This window comes from Oryctolagus cuniculus, chromosome 17 (genome assembly GCF_051225735.1).
Source record: "Oryctolagus cuniculus isolate XC-2025 breed Fujian yellow rabbit chromosome 17, ASM5122573v1, whole genome shotgun sequence".
NCBI classification, from domain to species: Eukaryota; Metazoa; Chordata; class Mammalia; order Lagomorpha; family Leporidae; genus Oryctolagus; species Oryctolagus cuniculus.
Window position 1 is genome coordinate 3,685,689 of NC_142883.1, and position 13,588 is coordinate 3,699,276.

The 13,588-nt window shown below is 66.3% G+C and overlaps 1 protein-coding gene across 8 annotated transcripts in view; it reads right to left on the reverse strand.

Annotated features, from left to right (window-relative positions):
- Nucleotides 1-13,588, reverse strand: part of SEPTIN9 (septin 9) — a 131,228-nt gene that overhangs the window by 35,500 nt on the left and 82,140 nt on the right. The window contains exon 1 of one of the 8 annotated variants that reach the window (XM_070059975.2): nucleotides 12,012-12,118. The exons of 5 other annotated variants lie outside the window; for them this stretch is intronic. The gene's annotated coding sequence lies outside the window, so the exon portion shown is untranslated. Of the gene's footprint in view, nucleotides 1-3,541; nucleotides 3,721-4,242; nucleotides 4,325-12,011; nucleotides 12,119-13,588 lie in introns of those variants that run through there. 2 more of the 8 variants (XM_089317856.1, XM_089317855.1) reach the window with 2 other exon arrangements.

Here is a 13,588-nt window from a genome sequence, read left to right on the forward strand (position 1 = left end):
TGCAGGCAAAAGGAAGCGGGACCCCTCCCCGCTCATCCAGTGGGAAGGGGCCCCTGCCTGAGAACCCCTCCCCCCATAGCCCCACCCTGCCCCTGGCTGCAGCCCAGGCCTCCTCCTCCTCCTCCTCCAGGAGGCCCAGCCCCCATCCCATCTCCCAGGAGAAAGTGAGGCTCCTTGCTTTGCCAAATTCCAGTAATGAATCCCACACTCGCTCCAGTTCCGCCGGCAGGCTCCAGCCCCGCCCCCACCTCCTGTGAACAGCTGGGCTGCAGACAGTGGAGTCCCAGGGCCCGGCCTGGCCCGCACGAAGAGCTCCCCGCACCCCCCACCCCCTCCTCCGGAGATAAGGCCACAGTGTTCCTGCCCTCAGCCTGGGCGGGAAGCAGGATCCGCGGTTAACCCCTTCGTGCCCGGCAGCCACCAAGCAGACACTCCAGCCCCACGTAGCTGAGCGTGGGGGGTCCCAACAGCCCAAAAACGCGCGCCCCACGAAGACCCCGCAGATCACGGACCACGTGGACGGCGCTCGGAAGCAGGCGTGTTCGCAGGCCCGTGGGGTGGCCTTGGCAAGCCGGTGCTGCCAGGATCAACAGGCACAGCACAACCAGGCTGACCAAGGCCAGGCACTGACGGTCAACCACGCGGTCAACCACGCACTGACGTCCCTCAGAGGCCACAGGACGCAGGGCAGAGGCCACACCAGGGGGCGTCCATCCTGCCCGGCCCCGCCCCTTCTGAGGGCGGGCATTCAACAGACTGGGTCCGAGTGGCCGGGTTCACCTCCCAGCTCTGCTCTCCTGGGATGGCTTCCTGGGATGCAAACCTGGAAAGCAGCAGAGGACAGTTCCAGTGATGGAGTTCCTGCCCCCCCCCCCACCAGGAGACCTGGACTGAGCGTTGGCCCTGCCCCCGCCCCGCCATCATGGGCACTTGGTTACCGGTAAACCAGCAGATGGGGCCAATGCGCTATATCCCCCTCCTCCCTCCACTCTGCCCTTTCAAATAAATCATTAAATCTTTTATTTACTGTTTTTCTGTACAATTTATTTTTATTAATTTCAAAGGCAGAGCTACAGAGAGGGAGAGGAGAGAGAGAAAGATGGAGAGATTGGAGGTGGCGCCACGGTACAGTAGGTTAATCCTCCACCTGCGGTGCCAGCATCCCATGTGGGTGCCAGTTAGAGTCCCGGCTGCTCCTCTTCTGATCCAGCTCTCTGCTGTGGCCTGGGAATGCAGTAGAAGATGGGCCAAGTGCTTGGGCCCCCGCACCCCCGTGGGAGACCCGGAAAAAGCACCTGGATCCTGGCTTCGGATCAGTGCAGCTCCTGTCATTGTGGCCATTTGGGGAGTGAACCAGCAGGTGGAAGACCTCTCTCTCTCTCTCTCTCTTTCTCTCACTGTCTGTAACTCTACCTCTCAAATAAATATAAAATCTTAAAAAAAAAAAAAAAAAAAAGATGGCGAGATCAAGATCCTGCATCCACTGGTTCACTTCCCAGATGGCGGCGATGGCTGGGGCCGGGCCAGGCCAGGCTGGAGCCAGGAGCCAGGAGCTTCTGGAAGGTTCTCCCAAATGAGTGGCAAAGCCCAAGCACTTGGGCCATCTTCCACTGCTTTCAGGAGCAGTAGCAGGGAGCTGCATTGGAAGTGGAACAGCTGAGGCTTGAACCAGCACCCATATGGGATACTGGCATCACAGGCGGTGGCTTCACCCGCTACGCCATAACACCAGCCCCCAAAATTAAATCCTAAAAAAAGGCAGAACTCTGTCTCCACCCCCCAGTCTTCACTGCCTGCTCCACACAAGCCTGCCCACCTGCAACAGCAAACATCACCCCAAGTCAGGACGCTGTCAGGCCCGTCGGAACAAAGGGGCCGCATCCCAGGCCCTGCGGGGGCACCCTACAAATGGTCGCCCGAACCCATGGAGCGTCCCTGCTCAGTCAGGTGCAGGGCCTGCTGTCGGAACAACGTGGGTCTGTGGGCAGTGGACAGAGCCTGCGACACGAGTGAGGCAGTGGAGACCCGACATCGGCACCCCGTGTGACTGCTCCCGGCACGCTGCCCGGTACCCCAGAACACACAGCTACCGGGCACCAGAGCCGAGCCGGGAGCCTGAGCCAGCCTCGCCACCAGGCTGCACGGCCATATCCCAGGGAGCCTTCCGTGGAAAGCAGACCCCGTGCGTGGTCCTGGTCCCCAAGGGCGTGGGTGCTGGGGACGGCAGGACGGTCATCCTCCCAGCACCCGAGCTGCCTGGCTTCCGCTCTGTCTCTCTGGGCTACACGGAGGCCTCAGGGCTCACGCAGCTTGGAGTTGGGTTTTTTGTACCTTGTGCAGCAGCTGCAGGCCGGCGGCCAAGGCAGCAGGGCGGGGACCCTTGTGCGTAGGGCAGGGGTTTCCTCCTGGAGCGAGCCGCGCCTGTACAGGCCTCCAGACCCCGCCCCCAGCCCCCCACGGCCCCCTTGTTGGAGCAGAGGGGGACAGACGCTTCTGGAGTGGGAACCCCAGGGGCTGCGGTTTGGGCCATCAGCAAGCCAGGGACAGCATTCCACACACAGCGCCAGCGTCCTGAGATCCAAGACAAGCCTCGGTGACGACCGAAGCCGGCCCCGAGCTGTCCCCGGGGTCCTCACGAAATCCCGCAGTCCTGCCCGCGGCGCTGCTCCCCACGGGGGCTGAGCAGCCCCCGGCCCCGCAGCCAGACCACCGCTGCCTCCCCCGCAGAGCGGATGGCCCAGTCCCCAGGAACCTCACCTCCCTCCCAGGGCCCCTCCCCAACTGAATCAATGAATGAACAAATGAATGGTGGCAGAGGAAGTCAACAAGGATGAGGGTGACAGGGAGCTGCGACCGGCCGCCCCATGCACCTTGCCCGGACAAGCCCGCTGGCCCTCGGCGCGGTCTCTGAGCCGGGACCTCCGAGAGCCCACTGCACAGAGGGGGCCTCAGCCCCATTTCCAGGGGCGAGGCTCCGGCTCACTCACGCCACCCACAGGTAGGCCTGGGAAGTGCTGCAGGAGGCCACTCCCTGCTGGAAACTCCCCCACCCACTTCCAAGCCCACGGCCTTGGGCAAGACTGGGAGAAACAGCCTGAGCCAGGGCCAGCGGCACCGTGGTGTCCAACCTCATCTCTTTTTTTTGAAGGTTTGATAATTTATTTGAAAGGCAGTGTAGAGAGAGACAGAGGCCTTCCACCACTGGCTCACTCCCTAATGGTCACAACAGCCAGGGCTGGGCCAGGCCTGAAGCCGGAGCCTGGAGCTCCACGGGGTCGCCCACGTGGGTGCAGGGGCCCAAGCACTCGGGCTGCTTCCGGGGAGCTGGATCGCAAGAGGAGCAGCCGGGACTCGAACATGTGCTCCAACGCCAGTGTAGCTGGCTGCGGCTTTTCTTATTTTTCAAGTCACTTGTACTGAGTATAGACGAGTCCACAAAACAGCTGATCTCATTTAGTTTTTTAAAAGAAATCACCTGCATTAAGAAGAAAGAACCAGAAGACCCCAAAGCTCGAACAGGGCTTATCCGCGCAAGACGCACCCACGACGGGTCGGCTTCCTTCCTCTTCCTAGTCACGTCTGTTCTGTCACGAGCAGAAGGCTCAGGTTTGGCGGCAGCTCCACCCACGCCTGCTGGCACACGGTTCCAAGGAGCCATCGGCCGGTTCTCCTCCACAGCCAGGGCTGGGCCCAGGAGCCAGGGCAGGACATGTGCTGGGTGCCCCAGGACCCCCTACAACCAGGTCACTTCCCCCGGCCTCGGCACCACCGCTGGGTGCAGGGAGCGAGCGGGTTCAGCCAGGGTTTGTGTCAACACGGCTCCACGTCAGCCACCGCCCGGCGGGCATCGGGACAACCCGGACAAATGTCATGGCCGGGGGTGGGGCTGCTGGTGTGGGCGGGAGAGGCCTTCCAGGGACAGAGCTGGAAACACCACCTGCCAAGTCCTCGCCCAGAAAGGAGACCGCTGCTGCCCCCTACTGACCAGCCCCGACTGGTGGGGGGAGGGCGGCCGGAGGTGTGCTGGGGGGATGGGGACTGAGAAGGCGGCCTCGCTGGGGCCAGTTCCTGTCCCTACAGTCACTGTCACCTTCCTCTGGCCCCTGCTCCACAGGTGAGGCTGGACATCAACTCCCTCTGCCTGGGGCGATCCAGGGTCACTTCCACCAGAAACAGCCCCCGCGGCCCCTCGCGAGCCCCCCACCCACCCGTGGATCCAGAGACATGGGGCCCACCATCTACCTGTCCCCACGGCAATTCGGCAAAGGAGCTGGTGAGCTTGAGCGTGCTGGGTTCCCTCTGCAGCATGGCCAGCTCTTGGCCCCGCCCTAGCGCCCTCCCCACTCCGGCTGGGGCGGGGCCGCCTGGGTGAGCCTTCTCCACAGGGCTCTTCCGGAACACCTGTCCCCCAGCATTCAAGCCCATGGGCCGCCTCCCCTCTCCCAGTCAGCTCCGGCCGGCCTCCTGGGAGCCCTGGGCAGCACCCTGGGGCAGACCCCGGAGTGGACAGCCACCAGCCGCTGCAGGGGGCCCCAGCACAGTCCTGGCCTGACAACCACAGGGCCCCCTCGCACTGACACCACACAGCGGGGCCTGCGGGCGAGTGGTCCTGGCTGGGCACTGCAGAGGAGGTGCCGCGGCCCGGGATGCAGTGCGGATCAGAAGCCTGGTGCCCACCTCCCCAGGGCTGCCCTGCGTGGCTCTGAGCACCCCTGCCCGGTGCTCCTGGACCCTAATGGCCCCTGCATCCCTGGTACAGGGGGCGAACCCGGGCACCAAACCCTGCAGGAAGGCCTCGCCAGCTCTAGTACCTGGTGCCCATCAGCCCCTGAACCCCACCCCCGCCTGACGTCCCCATGGCGCCTTTACCCTCTCCCAACCCGGGCTCCAGGAAGGAGACCGTTCCCCAACAGACCCCAGACCACGGCCCTGAGAACTGAAATCCAACTTCCCGGTCTGGCCTGACGCCCCCACCTCAGATCAGCCCCCGCCAATCGGCAAGCAATCTGCCGCCCAGGCGTTCAGTCACTTCCACATCTCGACGCCTGTAAGAGCCAGCACACGGATGTACCAGGCAGCCCACGGGAGCCAGCCGGTGGTGAGGGCTGAAGGCCCAAGTGCTGATGGCGCTGGTGCTGGTGCTGGCACGGCCGGCCAGCCCTGCCCTGTGGCCAGCCCTCCCCGCCGAGAGCCAGCTTCGGCCCTGGGGGTTTTTGGGGCTCACAGATCAGAGACTCAAATGCATGTGAACAGGCTCGCCCACACCCAGGTGCAAGGGGGGCCCCCTCCTCTGTGGACACCGCCAGTGCAGCCCAGTCGTCCCCCTGAGCTGACCGGGGTCAGCTCCAAGACCCCTCGTGGCTGCTGCAGCCACAGATGGTAGTGACCCCTAAATGTTCTTTGCCCGCCCTATGCATACACCCCTGCTAATGGTTAACAAACACAGTAGCTCACAAGGCACACTTAGGAACCTCGCGGCAGCCATGAACACAACACAACAACTGTGACAAGTCCCTGTAACAGAAGTCCCTGCAGCCTGGTCTCCCTTCAAAGAGCCAGGACCAACGCTACTATTTCCAGCCTGCAGCCGAGCGCAGGAACGGAAACCACAGAAATCAGAGCCACGGAGAAGGGGGAGGGGGCGAGGGTGCTCACGCCCGTGGGCCGAGTGGGCTTCTTGCATCACAGCTGGGGCTAATGCGCCCGCCCGGAGCCCACACGGGTGCTGGGCACAGAGCAGGTGCCGAGGGGCTGGCGCTGTGGCGCGGCGGCTAAGTCACCGCCTGCGACGCCAGCATCCCGTAGCAGCGCTGGTTCAAGTCCCAGCTGCTCCGCTCCTGATCTAGCTCCCTGCTAATGCACCTGTGAAAGCAACAGAGGGCGCCCCATGCGCCTGGGCCCCTGCATCCACGCGGGAGATTAGGAGCTCCTGGCTGCCAGTGTCAGCCTGGCTCGGCCCCGGCCATTGTGGCCATTTGGGGAGTGAACCAGGGGATGCAAGATCTGTCTCTCCCTCTCTGTCACTCTGCCCTTCAAATAAATAACATAAGGTGCTGCTCACGCGCTCACAAACGGCTCTGACCAGTGGGGAACCCCCACCCCCGCTGGCCTCCGCGGCCCCCGAAACCCACGCAGCCTCAGGCCCCCAGCACCCTCTCGCTGTGTGGCCCGAGAAGCACTCTGGCTTCGGTCACCAGTTCATCTGGCACCGGGCCAACAGGGCTGCCTGCTTCCTTGCTGGTGTCCTGTCCCAGGCCCTGCGAGGCCCCGGGGTCAGAGGCCGGCCTGAGCCGGAGCACTGCCCGGCACCTGCCGTGTGACGGCAGCCCAGCGACTCAGCCTCCTGTGGCTCAGGACAGGCGTGGGCAGCGCCGAGCTGGCCGCTCCCTGCTGGGCACTGACGTGGAGCAGGGAACCATGAGTCACACCAGTAAGGCCAGCGGGGCCCCAGGAGGGGGCGCTGACAAACACCCCAAGCCGGCCCGGACGACCCCCTGCGGCCCGGACGACCCCCTGCGGCCCAGACGACCCCCTGCGGCACACCCGCATGCCCAGGCCTCCCCCGCCTGCTCCTGGCCCTGCGCCTGGGGGAGCTGCAGGTTCCCTATCGCGACCCCGCAGGCAGCGCACAGTGGGGACAGCAGGTGCAACACCCCGGTGCTGCCGTCTTTCCCACGCCCGGGGGGAGTCGCCCTGCACCCCCGGGCCTCAGGATCATTCTCAACACAGTGCTTCAGGCAGCCACACAGCACTCAGGGCGCCCGGCGGCAGCTGCAGCCGCACCAGGCTGTGGGAGGCGAGCGGGCATCCCCACAGCAAAGGGGAAACCCACCCCGGCCCTCCGTTCGGGGGAACACAGGCTGCCCCAGCTCGGCCCCAGGGTGGGCGGTCTGCGAGGCCCCTTCCCGGGCCGTGTGGACCACTGCCCCACAGACACCCCCGCCCATCGTTCCCTGTGCTAATGGAGTGACCACGGCCTACCTGCCTCTGGTCTTTGCTCAGGCTGAGCCAGGGGATCGCCTGCCGGTGACTCCCCCTTAGCACCAACTGTGGGCAGGTCCACTTAGCAGCAAAGTCTGGCCTACGCCCCTCTGTTCGCCTAACCCTAACATCTGCATAGAGATAAAGCTCCCACCAGCCAAGGCCTTCAGGCACCACCTCCTCCATGAAGCCCTCCCTGATGGCTGCAGCTGGAAGCAGTCTTCCTCCTGTGCACTCCCTTAGTGTTCATCAGATCTGCACCAGGCGGCACCCAGGACAGGACAGGCACTCACGACACAGCCCACCGTTCCCTGTCCCCGCGGAGGCATGTGAACCCGCAAACGGCAGGAGTCTGGGAACCACGCACACCTCACAGCCACCCCGGGCACGGCACAGCAGGGCCGCCTTGGCTGGCCAGGGAGCAGAGTGAGGCAGCCCTAAGAGCCAGGGAGGGACCTCCCATAGCAGAAGGAACCACGTGTGCAGCCGGCGGTGGGGACGAGGCTTTGTGCTCTGGGAGCAGCCAGGGCAGGGGGCTGCACACCAGAGGCCGGATGGGAGGAGCAGCACCTGCTGTAGGACCCTAAGAGCCGCCTCACCAGCAGGTGCCCAGGACACGGTGCAGCTGGGTGTGACCTGAACCGATTCTTTGTTGGGAAGCTGCCCGGCAGGGCTGGCTTTGCACGTTCCACCTCCACTTCCGATCCAGCTCCCTGCTGACGCACCTGGGAGAGCAGTGGGAGGTGCTGCACCCACCCAGGAGACCCAGACGGAGTTCCAGACTCCCGGCTTCCGCCTGGCCCAGGGCCAGCTGTTGTGGGCATTTGGGGAGCGCACCAGCAGGTGGCAGTGTGCTCCCCCGATGGCCTGCCCGCTCGCGCTCTAATAAAAAAGCATTAATTCATTGTAAAAGATGCCTGGGCTCCCAGGCCCCCCTGCGCCTTCACATGGCCACGGACAGTGTTCCTGGGCTGGTGCCAGCTCTGCAGACAACGGCCCATGCAGAGGGACAGAGTGTGGGACCCAGGACCCGATGTGGAAACAGCGTCTGCAGGCTCCCGAGTGTGTGTGAACGGGGCGCTCCTGGGGCCCAGGCAGCGGGGTGGGTGCAGCTCCTGCGGTGGTGAGGCCGGGGGCCCACATGGCACTGTCTGGGAAGGCATCCCTGCCCCCACGCCGGGTGCTCCTGGGACCAGCACCCTCTGCCCACCCAGACTCACAGCTGGGTCACACCAGCCTGGCTCCTCGGCCATGCACACGTCCCAGCCCTGGTCTCCTGAGCCTCACGCCCATTTCCCAGAGCCCAGCTCTGTCCAGGGCCAGGCGGCCAGCGTCGGACACGGCCGGGCCACGTGGCGCCCAGCTCCAGCCTCACGTGGCTTTGCTCCATGAAGGTAAATGTCTGTGGATGAGGCAGGGGGCTTCCTCTTCGGAGCCCCCCATGCACGTGCAGAGCCCTGAGGTGGGGGCAGGAAGGCTGTGCCTTTCCAGGGTGGCCGAGTCAGAGGCAGTGGCTGGGACTCGGGCTGAGCCTCCCGCTCACCAGTGCAGACACAGCTGACTGGGGCCAGCCGAGGCCCCCCAGTGTGGGGTGCGTGGGGCCAGCCGAGGCCCCCACGGATGTGCAGTGTGCCCCCACGGGGCCAGCCGAGGCCCCCCATGGATGCGCAGTGCGCCCCCAGCTGGCAGCCACCGCAGCCACATCCGCCCTGGGACTCGGGAGCTGCAGGCAGGAGAGGCCTCCCAGCAAGGCTCAGAAGCTTCCGGGGGCCACCGCCCCGGCTTCCTGCGCCCCTGGGAGGCCGCCGCGTGCTGCACGCCCGACCTCCCACAGCTGGGCCCATCTTCCCAGGCCCGGCTCACTGGTGCAGGGCAGGGTGCCAGGAACAGCCCGGGGGTACGGGTCGGAGCGAGCGCTCACCCTGGTGGCGTGGCCGCTTTGCAGTGGCGGGAGCTGGACGTCCGCTGGGGTCCCTCATTGTCACCCAGCTCTGGGCAGGCCCTCGCTACCCCGGCCAGAGTCCACGTGAGCAGCGGTCTGGGTCCCCAGGGCTCCCAGGTCCAGAGGCCGAGTGCGCACGAGCCGGGGTGCTCAGTGCCGGGGCTCCCGGGCAACGCTTCTCATCACACGCCCCCCAAAACCTCTTACGTGAGGACGACGCGCTTCAGCCCATTTGACAGACAAAGCAACTGAGTCACAGAGACAGAGCGAGCTGGACTCTCCCCTGTGCTCCTGGAGCCCCTCCCCCTACCGCCCAGCTGGCACCGACACCAAACAGCTCCCGGCTCCCAGGCTGGCCGGCCCCTTCCAGCTGTGCGGCCCAGGTCCAGTCCCCGCACCTCTCTGTGCCTGGGCCCCTTCTTCTCTGCGGTGTCCACAGCAACGGGTGCCTAAGTTTTCGAGCCGCATCCTAAGCTCACTGGTGAGTGAAGCGCTCAGAGGGGCCGGGAGTGGCCACGCCCACTCGGCTCTCAGAGTCGGGGAGAGGGAGCCAAGGGCAGGCGCCCAGGCCCGGGGCCTCCAGATGACCTCACGGCTGGCACCTGCTCGGCCAGCACACGCTTGGAGTTTCCGGTTCTTTCCTCCCCTCCCCCTGACCTCCCCGGCCGCCTTCTTACTCACTCTCTCCTTCCATTCCCCCTCAAAAACAAATTGAGTCCAAATGTGTCAGCGGGCTCCCTGGACGCTCCCCCTGCAGCGGGGACGCGAGGGGGCGGGCAGGCTGCCGGGAAGGCTTGGGCGCGCTCGGCGCATGCCACGTGGTCTCAGCGCCGACGGGCAACGGGCAGCCCCTGCTCCCACCCCCCAAAGGGGACACCGCCTCCATCATTTAGGGGCGACATTTCCAGTGACAAATCCCCTCTGAAGGTCAGAGAGCAGGGGTGGGGTCGCCACCAGATTCCAAACACTATGCATGGCTCAGTGTCACGGGGCACCGCGTGTGTCTGTCTCCCACCGACAGCTGGCGCAGGGTGGTCCCAGGCACGCTCACAGGGGTGCATGGTCCTGACCAGGCTCCCGGGAGACAGGGGGGAGCTGGGGGCAGCGGGCAGCTCACTACCCGGCTTCCGGGGCTGCCTTTGGTGGCGCTGGAGGCTGCTGGCCTCGGGCTGTCCAAGACCTGGCTCCAGAACGCTGGCCGCAGGGACCCAGTCCCTATCCAGGGTGACCACCGGCCTGGCTCCCTGAGCAAGCGGAGGCCCTGGGCTTAGGAAAGCAGGTCCCCAGGGTCCCCCGGCCCCTCTCTCTCTCTCCCCAGCCTCAACTCCTCGGGCCTGGCCCCCAGAGACTGGAAATGGGCAGCGCTGACCGCCGCCCTCCCTAGAAGCCACGCCCCTCCATCACTCCCAGCCTGGCTGAGCTGCCTGGCTCCAAGGCAGGGGGAGGACCCCAACTGCACCCGAGGCTCCTGCTGATGTCCACAGCGACAGGCCACGGCCACGGGCCCAGGACACAGCCCGAGGTCTCCACTGAGATGTGAGCATGGAGCCGCCCACCCCTGAGGGCAGGGGGCTCACCTGTGCTGGGCTGCACCTGGAAAGCGTGGGCGAGCTGGGGCCACCCCTCCCCCACCGCGTAGCACCCAGACAGGCCCCCTGCCTCATCCACAGGCGGCGCGTAGCACCCAAACAGCCCTGTGCGCCTGGCTCGGTAGGAACAGCCGACAGAACCGCAGTGGTCCAGGCACCCTGGCCTCGTTCCAGCAACTCCGCAGGCTAGGGCAGTGCGGCCCGACTTCCCACGCAGGCAGGGGAGCCCCCAGCCCGAGACCCCTCCCCCACACACTCACAGCGCGGTCTGGGACGCGCAGTTCCCTCTTCCAAAGCAGAGAGGCAGGCAACAGTCGGGGTCTCCAGTCTACATCCCCTTCCCACCAAGACCCCACCCCCAGTCCAAACACTTCCTGTCTCTTGGGGGGGAGGGGGAAGGCAGGAGAGGAGGAGGAAGGCAGGGAAGGATGAGACAGAGGGGCTGGGCTGCTCCCACCGCCCCCACCACCAGCAGCTGGGGGGGAGGGGCCTCTCCTTTCTAACCTCTGCTTTGTCTCGGGAGCCCTGCAAACAAAGAACCAAAGGGACCATCCTGCACACTCCCAGAGGCTCTGGGAGGGGCCCAGCAGGGGGCCGTGCTGTCACCCACTACCACCGAGGGCAGCCCAGGAGCCAGACTCCCCCTGGGTTCCCATCCAGACACAGCTGGGGGGCCTCAGGGGTGTGGCTGGGGGCCTTGATTTCCTAGTCTGGAAAATGGGCAGGCAGGAGGCAAGGGGGAGGCTGGTGTTGTCCTCAAGGGGGTGTGGCTGACAGGGGTGGGGGGGGTATACCTGCAAGGACCAGGAAGGAAGGGGAGGTGCCTGTGGCAGGAGGTGGCTGCAGGCATGTGGGGGGGTGCCAGGCAAGGCCTCGGGAGGGGGAGGGCAGGCCACAGGGACGTCCACTCACGGGAGGACGTGGCCCCTGGCACTGAGGCTCAGTCTCCCCGGAGTCACCCAGCGCTGGCGTCACCTGTCCCAAGGCTGGAAGGCACGGGGGTGGGGGCTGTTTCCCATCGGGGGACCCGTGGAGAGCAGTGGCAACAAGAACGAGGAAGCGAGGACTGGGCCCCAGAGCCTGGCCCTCCCGTGCTCCGTCCAGAGTGCCCAGCCAGGGGCAGCCCCGCCCCGGGCAAAGCCAGGGCCCACCGTGCAGCTGGACCGACGGCCTGGCCCTCCCTGAGACACAGGGCTGCTGTGAGGGGCCAGGCGGGAACGCTGGGCTGCTCTGTGGCCCAGGACCAGGTGGGCTCCAAGGAAGCATCCCCCCCACGGACACCACACACACCTCCCTCCCTCCCTCCCTCTCTCTCTCTCTCACACACACACACACACACACACACACACACAGGCCTGGGGGAGGGGCCGAGGACACAGCCGGCACCAAGGACCCCCTCCCTCCTCCCCTCCCCGGCCCTGGCTCCTCCCTCACTGCATCCTCCCCCAGCCCGGCCCACACCGGAAACCCAGGCTCCCAGCGCCAGTGTGGTGTCTCACCTCCTGGACGCTCAGCCTGCCGCCTGGAGTGCAGGTGGGCAGCGGCGCGGTGGCTCCTGGGCCTGGCCTCAGCCCCTGTAACCCGAGCCGAGCGGTGACAGGGCCCTGCTGCCTCACCATCCCTTCCCAGCAGGCCCCAGGGCAGCATTAGTCAGCGGCTTGGTGGGCAGGGCGCCAGACGGAAGGGCTGGGGTGGGGGGGCTCTTCCGGAGAGACCCCTTCTCTTCTTCCTTCCTGGGGGGTGTGGGCAGGGGTCTGTACGAGGTCGCCGGCCCCTGCTGCTGACCGTGAGCAGGAAGCTGGGTCTGCATGGGCAGCCCCCCCAGGGGGGAGGGGCACAGGAAAACCCGGCCCAGCCCAAGCCCCTCTGTTCAAACAGCAGCCCCTCTGTGCTCCCCAGGGACCCCCAGGGTCTCCTGACCCTGCCTGCCAGGAACGAGACGGGCAGATGACAGGAAGTGGGCCTGGGGATGGTGATGGGGCGGGGGGGGGGGGCAGCAGCTCCCGGGCCGGGCCTCCCAGCTGTGGCCTCCATGGTCAGCTTTCCACAGGCCTCGCCGAGCCCAGACTCGCCCCACGCACCGGCTCTCTCGGGCCGGCCCAGAAGCAGAGGCTCAAGTGATCACGGGCAGTGACCCCAAGAAGGGTCTTTTCCACGCTCTGGCGTGGCCTCTGGGGACCTCAGAGGGGCCCGAGGGAAGGGGGAAGCCTGCGGCCCCCTCGGCGGTCCATCAAAGCCAAGCTGGAGGCCAGCGGCTCCACGGCCGGGTCAGGAGGCCACGCGGGCAGGCAGGGGACGGGCCAGGGCCGGCCCCGGCTCAGAGCCGCAGGAGGCCGAAGTGCAACCAGACGCCACAGGCGGCACGGGAAGCCGCCTCTCCCGCCTGCCGAGGGGCCCCGCCGCCCCGGGCCAGGGTCTGGCCCTGCTCCCGCCCCCTCCCGCCCGCCCGCACCAAGGGCTCCCGGCCTTGAGGCCCATGGCACAGAAGTCCACAGTAGCAAACCTGGCAGCTGTTAAACAGCCCCCGTGCGCCTGGCTCGGTAGGAACAGCCGACAGAACCACAGTGGTCCAGGCACCCTGGCCTCGTTCCAGCAACTCCACAGGCTAGGGCAGTGCGGCCCGACTTCCCACGCAGGCAGGGGAGCCCCCAGCCCACCTCCACACCAGTGCCGGCTCGTAACCCCCAAGGCGAGGGCCGGCGCGGTCTCTGTTGCACAGTTGAGCAAACTGAGACATCACACACCCACGGCGCGTGTGGCCGAAGCTGGCCCCCGCGGTGCACCTGGGCACCCACGGCTGGGGTCCCCCGTCTTAGCCTGGTCTTAGGGGCAGGGCAGGACTGGAAGCGACTTCCACTAGGACTCCCACAGGGAGACAGGAACCCAAGTGGAAGGCCTGCCACCTGGCCAGCAGGGGGCGCTCTTGGGGCTGCTCTCCACCCACTGGGGAGCCGCAAGGTTGGGTGGGGCTGCCCTGGAGCCACGAGCCCACTCCTTGTGCTTTAAGGGGAGCAGAATTGGAGGGTCTCGCTGTCCCCAGCCCGCCACGACTGGCTTGGCTCCCAGCGCCTCCGCC